Source organism: Pinus tabuliformis, chromosome 6 (genome assembly GCF_031772625.1).
Source record: "Pinus tabuliformis cultivar Carrire ecotype Pingquan chromosome 6, CPIR1, whole genome shotgun sequence".
In the NCBI taxonomy this organism is placed as follows: Eukaryota; Viridiplantae; Streptophyta; class Pinopsida; order Pinales; family Pinaceae; genus Pinus; species Pinus tabuliformis.
The window spans coordinates 1,704,814,595-1,704,831,850 of NC_142292.1; positions in this window are offsets into that span (position 1 = coordinate 1,704,814,595).

Genomic DNA, 17,256 nt, shown 5'->3' on the forward strand with positions numbered 1-17,256 from the left:
ACTAGGGTAATTCTATTACTAGAACATCCAAATCAGGAAATTCCTTAGTATTCAACTACACTAGGATTATGGGAATCAATTCGTAGGAAGAGCTTATGTTGGAAGTTGCTCATCTAAGCACAAGGACAATGCTTCTGTGCATGTTATGCAGACTCCCAGATGTTATGTCTTATCATGTGATGGAGGAAAACCTGGTTAATCATATAAAATAGTGTAGGGTGAATGGTCGCATGGGGTTATCCACAAAGACAACTAGTCTCACTAAGGAAAGTGATTTGTATTGACACTGTGAGCATGTATATAATTATATCTTCAACAGTAGTTGGAAGAGGTTTATTCTCAGCTTATGGAACCAAATTTAATCAATCACAAAAATTAGATTGGAGTTGAAAATGAAGCATCATTCCTCTATTTTGGTGGGGTTCAAGGCTTCGAAGAGAGGGATACTTAGATAACTGACTATTGGGATTTTTCTCCGAACAAAAATGAAAAACATGTGATTATTTCTCCTCTTTACAAGCAGGTGTTTGATGCGAGAGTCATGCTACTTTTACTCCTCATGCAATGGTGAAGAAAGTAGCATTTTTCCAATGGGGTCGGTTGCAGACTCGTGTTTTAGGGAGGTTGTTTAAGAAATAGAGCTAAAACCTGATTACTACTATTCTTCTTTCTGAGATGCTGCCTTTGGCTGATTTATCACAAGGTAGAGGTACATGAGTTGGCCACAAAGCCAACGATAATGTTTCCATGAGGGATTACAGAAAATTCGTAGTTCATTGTTCCTTAGTTGACTAAAAGTACCTATCTGATGGGTGGAAGGTGATAGGTTGAGATAGTGATTATCCTTATCACTGCTTTTATTCGGATTAAGTTAGCCATAAATCATTATCTTTCCCCACAAAATTTATGGTATGTTGCTTTTATCCTCACATGTTGTAGAGAAAGCACCAATTTCTTTTGAAATTAGAAGATTGCAAAATGTATGCCGGTTTGGGTGTTTCTAGGCCATGTTTTATGGTTAAAACAATAGTGCATGCAAATTAAAGGAGGAAGGGAATCACAACTGTTGTTTTCCTTCTAAATGTTTCCTTTCGTGTCTTGTTTATCCCAATTTGAAGGTGTGCGAGTTGGCAACAAGTCAAATGATGTTGTACAGTTCAGTTGTGCAAACCTTTAATTGGGATCCTAATATTGATCAATATATTGACTTAAGATATTCTTTAAAAGCACGAGGATAAAGCAAAGCCCAGTTTCACCCTAATTAACAACCAACTTCAGTTCACCCTAGTTTGATTTCTTAACAATCTCTTGTTGTAGCAATGGATCTGAAGGACGGGAGGAGCTGGTTTGAGCTCTGGAAGATATTTCATTGTGGCAACCAAACTAAAGGTTGAGGTTAGATTTATTAAGGATTCGTCATTGTAACAATAGATTTGAGGGTTGAGAGACCATATGAAAGTCAGATCTTTCACAGATTTTTCAAGAGATAAGGGTGAGAGCCTTACATATTTGTTTTTCACGCATAGACCCTACATAGGTCATGAATGTATTAGAGATCTATACGAAGGTAAGTAAACATTACCATGCATCGGAAAAGAATTTTGGTGCATATTAAATTGTGTAGGAATAATTAAAAAGGATATCTATGTAAAATAGATTAGGAATCGAACTCTTGTGGAGAATTCAAGATGGGGATTGCATAGATATGTTAGAAAATTATATATTATGGAGCAATGGAACACATAAAATATTGCAGAAATATAAACACAGAAAGCGCACAAAACAAGAGAGACACAGATATATGTGGTTCACCCAGTTTGGGCTACGTCCACCCTGAACAGCCAGCCCTTCCTTTCTATTATCCAGCAAAATGAAGAGACACAACCTACAACAAATCCGCTGTAATATCCTCTGTTTTCTCTCACAGTCTCACCTCTCTGTTTCTCACTCACAGAATACACATATATCACACAGCCTCAAATACAATACCCTCATAAAAAGAGAGGGGTTGCCTTCTAGGGCAAAAAACCCTAAACTAAACATAAGTTCTACTGTCAGATCATCCGCCTAATGAACAACCTAGATTGACTAGAAATTACTATACGCCGCCCCCCCTGGACCCCCCCTGCAGCGAATATTTTACAGGCGGCATTGCCGCCCCCATTTCGAATTGGGGTCCTATGTGGCGATACCTCTGAATATAGAAGATAATCAAGCTCCACACCCAACAATCTCCCACTTGGAGACTGATTGTAGCAACTCCACCGCTGCTCCATTTGCTGGACAATGACTCCTCTTTGGACCTGGCTGTTTCTCATCTTCATCGTCATCCTTGAAGACCAACTAAAACTAAGCATATTCTCAGTTTCTCCCTGGTTACAACTTTTGTTAGCATATCTGCAGGATTCTGGCTAGTCTGTATCTTTTCCAGCTTCAACTCTCCATCTTCCAACACTGATCGTATGAAATGGTACATGAGCTGTATGTGTTTAGTCCTGGAATGAAATGTTGAGTTCTTTGCAAGATAAATTGCACTTTGGCTATCACTGTATAACGTGCCCATATCATGCTCCTTACCTAATTCACCCATAAACCTTTGTAACCAAATCATTTCTTTCCTAGCCTCTGTAGCAGCAACATACTCTGCTTTTGTTGTTGAAAGTGCAACAACACTTTGGATTTTTGAAACCCAAATGACAGTTGTTCCTCCAACAGTAAATACATATCCTGTAGTGCTCCTCCTGTTATCTCTGTCACCTGCCATATCTGCATCAACATATCCTTGTAGGGAGATATTTGAACCACCAAAGCATAATGCTTGATTTGTGGTACATTTCAAATATCTGAGAATCCATTTCACTGCCATCCAATGTTCCTTTCCTGGATTGTTCATGTACCTACTTACAACTCCCACTGCATGTGCAATATCAGGCCTTGTGCAGACCATTGCATACATTAAGCTTCCAACTACTGATGCATATGGAACTTTAGACATATAATCCATGTCTTCTTGGGTCTTTCGGCACATTTCTTTGCTAAGTTTGAAATGGCTAGCAAAAGGTGTACTAACTGGTTCTGCATTGTGCATGTTAAATATTTTCAACACCTTTTGAATGTACTCATTCTGAGACAATATTAATTTACGATTTTTCCTGTCTCTAGTTATTCTCATACCAAGGATTTGTTTTGCAGCTCCCAAATCCTTCATTGCAAATGAATTTGCCAATTTTCTTTTGAGCACATTTATTTCCTGCATGTTAGATCCTACAACAAGAATGTCATCTACATACAATAACAATATAATATAGCTTCCATCATTTTTCTTTTTCAAATAAACACAATGATCAGAGTGACATCTAGTATAACCTTGTTCAAACATAAACTTGTCAAATTTTAGATACCACTACCTTGGAGCCTGCTTTAAGCCATACAAGCTCGTCTTCAACCTGCACACTAGTTTCTCCTTCCCTTTCACCTCATATCCTTGTGGCTGCCGCATATATATCTCTTCCTCCAAATCCCCATGGAGAAAGGCTGTCTTTACATCTAACTACTCAAGATGCAAATCTTCAACTGCTACAAGACTTAAAATGGTTATGATTGAAGTCATTTTAACAACAGGAGAAAATATTTCATCAAAATCAATACCTTTCTTCTGTGCAAACCCCTTCACCACAAGTCTAGCTTTATACCTCTGTTTTCCTCCATCTTCTTCCTTCAGCCTGTAAACCCATTTATTCTTCAATGTAGTTTTTCCTACAGGCAACCTGACTAAATCCCAAGTCTGGTTATGCATTAAGGAGTCCATCTCTTCTTCCATGGATACCTCCCACTTCTTCCTGCTTTCAACCTGTATTGCTTCTTCATAACATTCGGGTTCACCGGAATCAGTCAATAATAAATAATATAATGAAGGAGAGTATCGTTCAGGGGGTCTACTTATCCTGGTAGATCTTCTAACACCACTTTCAAGTGTTTGGGGTGCCTGTTGTTGTTGTGGTGGTTGCTATTGTTGTGGTTGTTGTTTATTATTATTTTCAGGCACCTTTACTTTTTCAGTGATTTCATCAAGAACTGCGTATTCCTTGTTTTCCTTTTCCTGTTTCTTTTCCTGCAACTGATTCTTATACAAGACCTTTTCATTGAATATTACATCTCTACTCCTAATGATTTTGTGATTTTCATAATCATATAAGCGATAACCAAAATCATTCACACCATATCCAATAAAGGTACATTTCTTTGAATTTGCCTCAAGCTTTGTTCTATTTTCTTTATCAATATGGACAAAGGCCTCACAACCAAAAGGCTTTAAAATAGAGTAGTTTACCTTTTTACCTGTCCATGCTTCCTCTAGAACACCACCATCCAAGGAACTTGAAGGCCCTCTGTTTATTAGATAAACAGCAGTATCTACAGCATCTGCCCAAAACTGTAAAGGAAATCCCGCATGCAATCTCATGCACCTTGCACGCTCCATGATTGTTCTGTTCATCCTTTCTGACACACCATTTTCTTGTGGTGTTCTTGGAATTGTCTTCTCTCTGCGAATTCCATGCTCTGAACAGTACCTATCAAACTCTTTGCTGCAATATTCACCTCCATTGTTTGATCTAAGACACTTCAATTTCTTTCCTGTCTCAATATCAACCAAAGCTTTCCATTTCTTGAAAGTATCAAATACATTAGATTTATTCTTAATACAATAAATCCAAATTTTTCTAGTTGCATCATCAATAAAAGTAACATAATAACGAGAGCCACCGAGAGATGATACTTGAGCAGGTCCCCATACGTCTGTATGCAGAAGCTCTAATTTTTCGTTCTTCTTTTCTTTCCCAACTCTGAGAAATCTGACTCTCTTCTATTTTCCATAAATGCAGTTCTCACAGAAGTCCAAATCAACATTCTTCAAACCTGGCAACAAATTCCTTGAGTGAAGAATCTTCACCCCCTTTTCACTCATGTGTCCGAGCCTATGATGCCATAATGCTGCATCTGCTCCTTTGGAAGTTAAAGCATTAACAGAGTTAGAAATAACATTGCATAAATACAATGTACCAACCTTTTCACCTTTTTCTATTACCAGGGCTCCTTTGGTGACCTTCCAAGCTTTATCTGTGAAAGTCATCACACAACCTTCACCGCCTAACTGCCCTATTGAAATCAGATTTTTCTTTAGATCTGGAACATACCTTACCTCCTTTAGTAGCCATTGGTTTCCATTCTGCTGTTTTACAATAACCTTACCCATTCCAACGATTTTACGGGGTTTATCATCACCCAGACGAACTTGTCCAAAATCTCCTTGAACATAGTCATGAAAGTATTTCTTATCAGGTGTGGCATGGAATGAAGCCCCTGAATCTACCACCCAGGAATCAGTAATATTTTCAAAAGAAAGAATCAGAGTATCTTGTAACACCTCACCTGTCACATTTGCTTCATGATTGTTTTCTTGCTGTGCATCTCCTTCTTTTCCCTTCCGAGATCTACAGTCTTTCTTTAGGTGTCCTTTCTTTCCACATTTCCAGCACACTATCCCTGATCTGGACTTGGATTTGCCTTTCCTTGATTTACTGTGATATCCTGAGCTCTTTCCTCTTTCCATTTTTCTTCCTCTAGACTCTGCACTCAAAGAATTTCCCGATGTCTCACCGGAGCTTTTCCGTCGCATTTCCTCGCTAAGGATAGCACCGACAACATCATCAAACTTTAAAGTACTAGATCCAGAAATGGAGTTACTAATGGCCATTACCAAACCATTCCAACTTTCTGGTAATGAGCACAAGAATAACAGAGCTCTAACTTCATCATCAAAGTTTACCCCTACAGAACTTAACTGACTTGTAACTGTATTAAAATCATTTAAATGGTTTGCAACAAATCCACCTTCCGACATATTCATATTAAATAACTGTTTCATAAGAAATACCTTGTTTGAGGCTGAGGGTTTTTCATATAGTTTCGACAACGTCTGCATCAAACCCTCTGTCATGGTTTCCTTCGAAATGTTGAAGGTGACTGACGTAGCAAGGCACAACCATATTGTTCCGAGTGCCTTTCTATCGAGAAGGTTCCATTCTTCGTCTTTCATACCCGTCGGCATCTTTGTTTTTCCGCCCAATGGTAGGTATAGATCTTTCTGATACAGATAATCTTCCATCTGCATCTTCCACAGCGAGAAGTTTTGGCCGTTAAATTTCTCGACCCTAAACTTACCATCTTCCGCCATTGCTCCCACTGGAACCAGGAACCCTTCTTTCCTGCGAGTTTATGAGCCAAATAGACCTTCGGCTCTGATACCAGTTGTTAGAAAATTATATATTATGGAGCAATGGAACACATAAAATATTGCAGAAATATAAACAGAGAAAGTGCACAAAACAAGAGAGACACAGATATATGTGGTTCACCCAGTTTGGGCTACGTCCACCCCGAACAGCCAGTCCTTCCTTTCTATTATCCACCGAAATGAAGAGACACAACCTATAGCAAATCTGCTGTAATATCCTCTGTTTTCTCTCACAGTCTCACCTCTCTGTTTCTCGCTCACAGAATACACATATGTCACACAGCCGCAAATACAATACCCTCATACAAAGAGAGGGGTTGCCTTCTAGGGCAAAAAACCCTAAACTAAACATAAGTTCTACTGTCAGATCATCCGCCTAATGAATGGCCCAGATTGACTAGAAATTACTATACTTTTACAAGGCAATTTTACAGTTGTTTTTAGCTTCGGGGGCGCTGCCCCCGAAACCCCCCCCTGGACCCCCCCTGCAGCGAATATTTTACGGGCGGCGTTTCCGCCCCCATTTCAAACTGGGGTCCTATGTGGCGATACCTCTGAATATAAAATATAATCAGGCTCCACACCCAACAAGATAATCCCTGGTAAGGAAGTTCTGGATCAACAAAGGATGATGCCTGTGGGAAAAGGAAGGTAGGTATAATAGTCTTTTTATAAGAGTTAAAGAAGAGAAGATCTCATTTTTGAAGCATGAATCAAAGATTTATGGAGTATAGTTGCATTGGCACTCAATGTCGAATGATTAAGTGAGTTAAATCTGAAAGAGAATGCCTCGGCATTAACAAATTAACCAAGGTATGGTCAAGCATGTAAAATGTGAAGAATTTGTTTCTAAAAGTGTTGATCGATGGTCACATTGTGAGTATGGGAAATCTCTGCATAGAGCACAATGAATGAACTCATTTGTTGTTTAATTGTATATCGAAATTTAGAATTGTTGAGGTACATGCAACATAGAGTTGAAAACTCTTTTGGCAAGACTTGGGAATATTGCATGGAAAATTTAGTTTTGCATGAGTTTAAGAAAATAACTTCTCATTTGGAATTGCGTAGAAAAGTCAAATCTTTATGTATAGTGATTTCCATTTATATGAGTAGAGGCAATTTTCTATTTGCAAATGTAGTTTATTTTGTTGGTGTTGACTTCTCATGATATTCTCCAGTATATCTCAAAGATTTAAGAGACATTCGTTCGAAAATTATATTGCAGACCACTCACTTGCTTGATTCTTATTCTATTGGAATTACTCGTGGACATTTTATTGTTGGAGGAAAATCTATACATCGGGCTGTTCACAATAGTATTTTAGTTATTCCATGGAAGTCTAGAACTATAAAAGGAAAACAATGTATTTGTTTTACCAAATATTCCCAACCCTTGCATGATTGACACGTTCCCTAAATGAAGAGTCTCATTTGAAAATTCAGAACTTTAGTTTTCCTTTGCATTTTTTTCTTTGAGAATTAGGTTGTAGAGTGTTTGGTATTTATTACGCTCCTATATATAGTGAACCATCAAAGTTCTATCAGTCAATATGTTAGTTGACATATATTAAAGACACAAGAGGTATTATAACATGAAAAAAAATATCACGAAGATGGATTGCGATCTCTGTTGGTTTGTGGGTTATTGAGATCGGTGCTGACAAATCAATAACTTACCTTCAAACCAATTTGGGCATAGAGTGTTGGATATAAATTGATCCTAATACACATAAAACATTAATTCAAATGGGTTGATATTTCTTTCTCAGTGAATGGAATAAGTGATATCCAGTTACTTGAATCTGCTTAGCCTTATAAAGATGAATTCTGAACGTACAATCTAATACACTTTTCAGCTAGGATAAGGGTATTTGGAAAATATGTTGACTCTTGGTATTGGTGTCAAACTGGAAATGCTAGCCATTATCGGCTATGTAGGGAAGGGTAATTCCTTGTTTGTGTGTCAGCTGATGTATGATGTATTTCATGTGTTATAATGAAATACAAGATAAATTAGAAAAGCCCAATTTGAAAAAAAAATAAGAAATTACACCTTCACACAGATAGATTGAAAAGGTTGAAGTTTAATTTTTGGGTTAAGGGGAACAAAGGTAAACTTATGGTAAAATTAGAAATTCCAGCTGAAGATAGAAATCATAATTGTGAAATGTGCCAAAGAGAAAATGAAATTGTTGAACTAGTTCATAGAGATTAAGTTCAGGAACTAAAACAATTATAAACCTTTTCCTGGGTCATGCCTAATTGTCATTTATTATGAATGGCTCACTGAGGAACATGTAGGGCTTGTCGATTCTAAGTCTGAATAGTCCATTACATAGGTTTCTCATTTTTGTCTTTATAAAAAAAAAGATGCAGGATTCTTGTGCCTTTGATTTAACCACTGGATTGATGATATACTATGTCTCATTTGGCTACTAAATTTTGTTCATGATTTGCTAAATGATATTATTGTTGTGATATTAAGAGGGACTCTGATATGTGAAACATAGGATGTTTTAATCTAACGCTACCATTATATAGAACAATCTACAAAATTGATCGTGATTTTATATCGATGGTAAGATGATGCTACGGGGGAGGGAGCATATAACATGGTTATTAACATTAAAAGGTTATTATAGATGGTAAAAATTACAAAATTTAAACTAGGGATAAACACTTTTATGTGGATGCAATGGCATGATTGAAAAGAGAGGCTTATAACATGATAAATAAATAAGTGGCAGTCTTGGGAAACCATAGAGGTCAGATAAAAACAATATTTATTTTGTTGACAATTAATGCATACAGTAGAAGAGTATGAATTGTACATTGGCAAGTGCTACTTGCATGTAGAACACATTATGGGATGAAATGAGTTGCATGTGCCTTAATATGTGAAGGAATCACAAATTGTGATAGCTAAACTATGATAAAATCAAAGAAGAAGTCACCCTGTATGATGGAGAACCTGAGGTGTAAATGGTTTTGGATAAGGAATCCAAAATTAAACTATGATGTTTTAACAATCATTAAATGAGTATATGAGAAAAATGGAGAACTAACAATTACATATTTCTCCTAACTCTCGATGATCATATAAATTTAACATGCATAGGTTGGAATCTAGGGGATTATGGTTGAGTAAAGAAAGAGTCATAAAGTGTAACCTAAATTAGAAATGGGAATGTCAGTTGGGTGTGGAAAAAAATGATACAACCTAATGATACGATAAGGAGGCCTAGAGACTAACATCAAAAGAACTTCCATAGTACATACATAATGGAAAACTAGAAGCAAGTCTTGATGCTTCGTTGGAAAATTCCTCTGAATTACTCAGTAGAAATTGGGTAAAGCAAAGAGAGGATAACCAATCTCTTAGTCTTAAATATGTGAAGTATAGGTTTTCACTCCTAATTTCTATAAGAGAATTGTATTCAGATGCATATTCTTAAGCAGAATGTTGAACCTAGATGAAATTGGTCCTAACCAACAAGATGTTTGAAGAAGGAAATCCTATGACATGATTATTAAGTATGGAATGATTTTAAGAACTAACCAAATTTGTTCTAATGGGCATGATACTTCAAATATCTATGAAAGACTGAGTATCATAGTCTGCTTGATGATGTATTTAATTATTGTTAAAACTTGGTGACAAATTTAATCCCAAAACTAAAAGTTATGAGTATCATTGAATTATAGTATGCAAGATGACTATTATAGAAATGGAACAGGTCCATAAAGTCCTTAGCAAGAAACTAAACATAGTTGTTCTACATGCCAGAAATAGATAAAGGAATGTTTGGCATACTGCTAATAGGATTAAAAACATGTGGATGAATGTATGTCATGCCGGTGATGCTATGCATATTGGTAGGACATGACGTGGTATAAATTGTACTATGTACAAGCAATACATATGGTACCAATATGGATATATGCATGACATGATTAAAAAATGATATGTATAGATGTGTGTAACACATATTGTGTGCAAGTAAGCATGAAAACGTTGGGTGGGTGTGTGGCAGGGAAACCGACCTAAAAAGAAACTCAAGAATAAGTAACTGTAGGATATTGTTAGTTATGTGCATATGATTTTAATTAAAACATATGAAGGTTATATATAAACTAACCTCGTTATGATATGTTATGAAAATATTCCACTTGATTTGTCATATGTAGAGGAGATGTAGAAAGCAAGTGTTCGACAAGAACATAAAGGCTTGGAAAAATGGAGGGAGAGAACATGCATTCTTCAGATAAAATGAATAATGAGCAATAGCTTCTTTTGTAGTATTGAGTAACAAATCATGATGTTGATCATAGTTAATTTTTTGCATCTATAATTTCTCACAAATTGTTTGGAAACAATGTTACAGGTAGTTATGGCTGGAGATATGTTGGGAGCACTCCCTGTAACAGATATACATTAGAAGGTTTATATCACATGGAAAGGTCATGAGAGCTATGGATTTGGAAACTAACTACCTGTGAATGAGGACATGATGCAGTGATACACTGAGGCTGGTGTAAAATATAAGGGGGGGAGTATGTAACAGGATAGGGATAAATATTTCATGATAAGCTTCTAGATGTGATTCTAGATAATCTTGGATGGATTGGAGATAAATATCCGTTGGATAGTTTGGAGATAAACATCCATCAAGGAAAAACCATAAAATATTTCTGGGAGATAAAGGAAATATTTTATGAGGAAAAGGCTCATGGGAGATAAAGGTGAGATTTTCCAGAAAAATACCTAGGAAAATAGAAAAATCCATAAAAGAAGGATGCCACTAATGAAAACTATATCATGAAAGAGGGTATTGAATACCCATTTCATATATCAATTGAAGGAAATTGATCCATGGAAAGAACCTCTACTAAGGGGGAATCAAAGGTGATTCATGGTTGGGTGGTGGTGCTCCGCTCTCCAAGTGATGTTTTAGTTATATTCATGTGTGTGGAATGTTCTGTATGTTTGTTTCTCACCCTTACATTTATTTCTTTCTTTTGAAGTGATTAAATCATGTAGCTCAGTTGTATAAATGGTGAGCTATATGTATGGAAATAGCTGTAGTCTTATGTATGTGACACTTAATGTATTTGAGTAGTGGTGAAACCATAGTAATTAGATGTTAATACTTGTGTGAAAGAGTTATATTACTCATGGTTGACTCGCTATTATATATGAGTAAAATTATTGTGTGTTGGGGGATTTTATAAGATAATTTGATGCATGTGACATTAATGTAGTCCAAGGAAAATTTAGTAGAGGAATGTAATATGTGGGTTGATGCAATACTAGATATGTTGTCACTCTTTTAACATAAGTGGTAACTCGGTGGGGAACTTCTGTGCATGGGATATGTGTAGGATTGAGACAATAAACACAACAAAGTATGTATGTAATGATTTCCTTAATACTACTATGAAGTCATCTACATAAGGTTGTCATATATATTAGTGTTTGAAATAGATTAGTTGTGTTAATGGCTTGCATGAGATGGTTTTATATGGATGCATGTGGTAATTTATGGTACCTTAATGTAGTCTGAGTTCCGACTATCTATGCTACGCATTTACTTGTGGAATATTTTGTATGTTGCATAACCTCCATGATATTACCTCTTTTCAATTATGCATGTGGGATTGTGACCATGATCCATAGCTATGCTACCCATAGTAGACTTAGACCAATGTCCATTAATGCTTATAAGGGTTATATATGAGTTTTGATGGTTGCACGTCATGATTTGCTGAGAATTAAGCCTAAGGGAGGATCTAAAGAGTGTGAAATATGGTTCATTATCTTGTTACTATTCAGTAGCTAAGATTTTGAGTATAGTTTCCAGGATGATCACTATGTAAACAATGATTGGTTAACTCAATCTGGAATGACCATTGAAATTTAACTGTAAATAAAAGATTTTTTTTTTTTAATTAATGGAGCCTAGGGGCTAATTTTCCAGGGTAGACCCAACGGGTATGTTACAAAACCCTACGAATTTTAATATTAAGCCTAAGTAATCTATATTATAAACCAACATCTATAAACCATAACTATGCGACGTTTGAGCATGCTCCGATATGGTTGAGCTTGATGGATTTCCACATGAACACAATATTTTATTATCTGTATAACTATAATTAAATAAGGACACTATATAAGAAATTATCTCTTTTTTCCCTTCTTTTTTTTAAATAATAATTTTTTAGAAAAGAAATAAAAGAAGAACCATATAAAAAATTCTCTCTTTTTCTTCCCTTCTTTTTGTAAATAGTTATTTTATTCCAAAATTCTAAGGAAAATTTCAACATAAAAGTAAAAGTAAAAATAAAATTACTCCACAATCAGGCCCCATACTCCAACAAAATGAAATAACTTTCTTTGCAACCAACCTCGCAACTGCCAATCTTCGTCTTACCCCGACTACGCTACGCATGGAGGTTGGGATTTGCATTGGAATAAACTTCACTTTAGCACCATCTCAACTTCTAATCGCCCCATTGTCTATTGATATCAACCCTCCAACTAGTTGATCTCTTTCTACTCGACTGAATTAAATTTAACACTGTCCTGATTTTTGACTACCCGTCTAGGAAGAAAATATTTTATTTTCTGGTTTGTGTGTGAACCATAATTTTCTTGTAGTTTCTTTTACATTTCTATAAATTAATTCCTAAATTTCAATGAATTATGTTTCAATAAAACATTCCCCAACTCCAGCCATGCAAACTCACTTCTATTATATAAATATTTGAAACCCAAGGGATAAATAAACCCAAGACATTCATATTAAATGTATGGAATTCATATTATAAACCTTGTGAGTAATATTAAACCCTCAACATTTTATTCTAAACCTACTAAATAATATTAAACCCTACAAATATAAAATCTTATATTAATAAAGTGATGGTGGTGAATAAGAATAACTGTATATGAACTTTTTTCTCTATTTTCCCCCTTTTTTATAAATAGTTATTTCTTTTCAAAAATTCCAAAAAAATATTGCAACACAAATATTAAAAAAAAAAAAAAATCAAATGTGCAAATCATATGTTGCATTTTATTTCATAAAATAATTTGATAGGTTTCTAACTCTCTGACTCCTAACTACAATGGGATAGGGAAATATAGGAGAAAAAATTAACACATGTTCTTCACACCCAACCTACCGACTACCGACCTTCATCTTACCCTGACAGTGCTGGAGGTCATGGTCGTGGTCATCATTGGCAGAAATATGAATTTAACATGGAAACTTTCAACTACTAGACTCGCTTCCACTCTGACTAGGAATACAATATTTATTTATCGGCTTGCATGCCAACCATAATTTTCTTTTAGCTTTCTTCAATTCTTTTAAAAATAAAATCCCAAATTGTAAACCGTCATGTTTCAGAAAAACATTCCCCAAACTACAACCATGCAACCTCGATTCAACTTCCGCATGCAAGTGGTTGAAACATCTCGTCACCTCAATGAATAATTAACATGTTTCATGCAAATTAATTTTTGCATGTCCCGAGGGATTAAATTTTTTTTAGCAACTTTCCTGCTTTCCACTCTCTATTTTGCAGTGTCTTCCCCATACCCTGTTTATAGTGCTTCTATGAAAGTGATCTCTCATTAGAAGAAAATATGTTCAAATTCACTGTAAGGCTTCTAATTTTTGGTAAACATTCTTTGCCAGAGAGAATTGCACTAGTAAAGTTGATATCTCTCATAGAAAGATGATTTTTTTCTTTATTCATTTTCAAGGTACGACATTTATAAGAAAGCTAAATATACAATGTTTAAGACCATTATTCAACATATTAAGGAATCCCTAAAGGGAGCCAAAAATATACAACCAAAATATTACAATGTCAACAAAACTCTCATTTCCGACACCACCTTCAAAACCCAGATGAAAGGTACGATGAAGTGGGAAGAAATTTATAATTTCTTTGAGAATAGAGGTTGGTTAAATTGTGAAACTTCAACTAAGGACAAAAGCACTTAGTTTTAAAAAATTAGAGGTACAAAACTACAGAAAGTTGCTGCTAGAGCGAAATTTTTTCCTTAGTATGACATGGTTTCATTGGCCATGCAAAATTTTGATTTTCCTACCCGTACTATAGTACACTGCAACAAAAATGTTTAAACCTCTTTAAATCTATAACTAATTTCAACAATTTACAGGCTTAGTCCTCCTAAGGTTTTCTTAAACACTTAGTTTCTAGAAAACTTCAACAACGCAGTATTTAGGAAGTGTGAAGGGAATTACGATAAAGTTGTCAAACATTGGTTACGAGAAGATAAAGAAGGCTTCAAACTTAAGGCATCAAAATAATATCCAATTGCCATTTTCAAAAGACCCGATAGGTTCCTCATGAAAATGTTGTCTCGTCTACATGGAGAGAAAGACACTGAGCATTTAAAACTAGAATGGATGACTTGAATACAAAACCTACTCAATGATTCAAAGTGTTTCAATTAGCTCTATATTCTTTCTTAGAATTTAATAGATGCCCTTATGTTTAGCTATTTTGCATGTATACCTATATTATGGATATTGTAATTAATTTTGATCAATTTCCTTTGATGAAATGGAATTACCCAGTTGCTCACAAGCTAAATATTCAAAATTATGCCTCAAATTTGTGGGAAAGTAACTTCAAGTTCCATTTTTATGACATTTTTAATTATGTGATGAACCTTCTCCATCATATTTTGTTTAGAGAAAACCCTCCTAGGTTTATTGAAGGCCTTAAAGAGTCATTAAAAGAAATAGGAGATTGGTTTATGGAACAATTATTCACATATATAAGAGTCTATGAAAGTGAAGTTAGACCTCATTTTCTTCCTAGATATATTCTTGAGAGGATCACTTTAATAGAGGTAACGAATCAAATTTCCCTAAATAGTAAAGCTTAGAAAATGAGTAAACTTTAGAAAAAATTGGTCGAAATTCCCAATTAAATTTGGAAACGTTTTCCTCAAGGACCAAGGATATGCATTTAAGGAGGTTGAATAACTCTATAACACCCATCCCTTGTGTGTTACACTATTGTAACCTAAGAAGAGAAAAGCTAGGTGTGATATGTAATATGGAAAACAAATATATTATTAAATAAATTAATAAATAAATCACTTGGAAAAGCGAGAAACCAAGAGATGAGATTCCTTCCAAATCCCATTGAGGAATGGGATAGGATAAATCTTTCATGATAAAGATTCTAGATGTGATTCTAGTTAAGATTGGATGGATTGGAGATAAATATCCATCGAATGGATTGAAGATAAATATCCATCAAGGAAAAAACATAAAAGATTTTTAGGAGATAAAGGCAAGATTTTATGAGGAAAAGCCTAACAGGAGATAAAGGTGAGCTATTCCTAAAAAGGCCTAGGCGATTGGATGAACAATCCACCTAAAAGCAGGACGGTGCTAAAGGAAACTATATCAATAAAGAGGTTATTAGTTACCCATTGCATAGATCAATTGGAGGCAGTTGATCCATGGCAAGAATCTCAACTCGGGGGAAATCATAGGTGATTCATAGTTGGGTGGAGGTGCTCCGCCCTCCAAGTGATGTTTTAGTGGGATTCATTTGCGTGGAGTGTCCTGTATGATATTTTCTTCTCTTCTCTGTTATAATTTTAGTTTGTCTACGAGTAGATTTATTGATGTTCTCCTCCATTCTGGTCGGTTGTTACTTGCATGGAAAATGATGTATGGTTACTCCTGACCTTTTTATGTTGTTAAATTGTTAGCTCATATGTGTATATGTGGTGTCATCTATAAACATGAGAATAACTAAATGAGTTTCTTGTGGTAGTTATACATAAGTAGACCTATCATTGTTTATGGCTTTATGAGTTAATTTTAGATGAACACATGTGAATTTTATTGCCGTCAAAGTAGAGGCTTAGTAGGTAATTGGATTACCTAGGCCATGGAACTATTTTTACTCATGTTAGAATTTACATATGACCATTGTGCACAAGTAGAAATACTTGCATTTACTTGCTTATGGGAAATCATATATGAGTATTTGAGATATCTGTGAATCTAAACTTGATTATCATGAAAGGTCATGATATGCCTCTAATGTTATATGATATATATGGTTTAGCATGGAAATTATTTAGGAATATGACATTAATGCATGTGGAACAATTATGGGATAGGGCTTCTAAGTGTATAATCACTTACTCAGGGTTTTCTATTCCATGCATGCCATAGTAATTGTATTGGAGGAGGCTAATTAGTTAATTTTGCATGTTGCATAAAAGTTCTTTCATGAAACGCTTGAATCTATGAGGAGGACTAATATCATGACTCTGGCCATGCTATTTATAGTAGACTCACACCAATGACCGACAACCTCTTGTAAGGGGTTATCAAAGAGTGCATGTTATGATTCATTCTGTTATCCAATTTGAAAAGATGGATTAGGAGGATAGGTACGATCATTGATTTAATATTGTGTAGTAGTTAGGATTATGGGTTAAGTTGCAAGGATAATCCTTGAGTGTGTGATGATGAGGTCACTATACTTGAGACGACTGAATAATCTTAACTATAACCGAGGCAAAAATTAAAATTTATGGAGCCCAGGGGCTACTTTTTTGGGTAGGCTGAAGAGGTACGTTACAAATGGTATCACAGCTTCAAGTTCAAACAATGAGGCCTATGTACTAATCCACCTTCGTATCATTTTTGTTGACAAGTTTTAATTATGAAAAATCTATAAGAAAAATAACCCCAAAATTTATCTAGAAATTTAAGCGCATGAAATTCATAATTCCAAGGGAAATTAGGATTCTTTGAAGGAGAATCCAAGCATAACCATGGTTATTGAAGGGTCAATAATTTTATATATATATATATATATATATATATATATATAACTCACTTTATATATAACATGTTATTATTTCAATGAATACGGTCCTT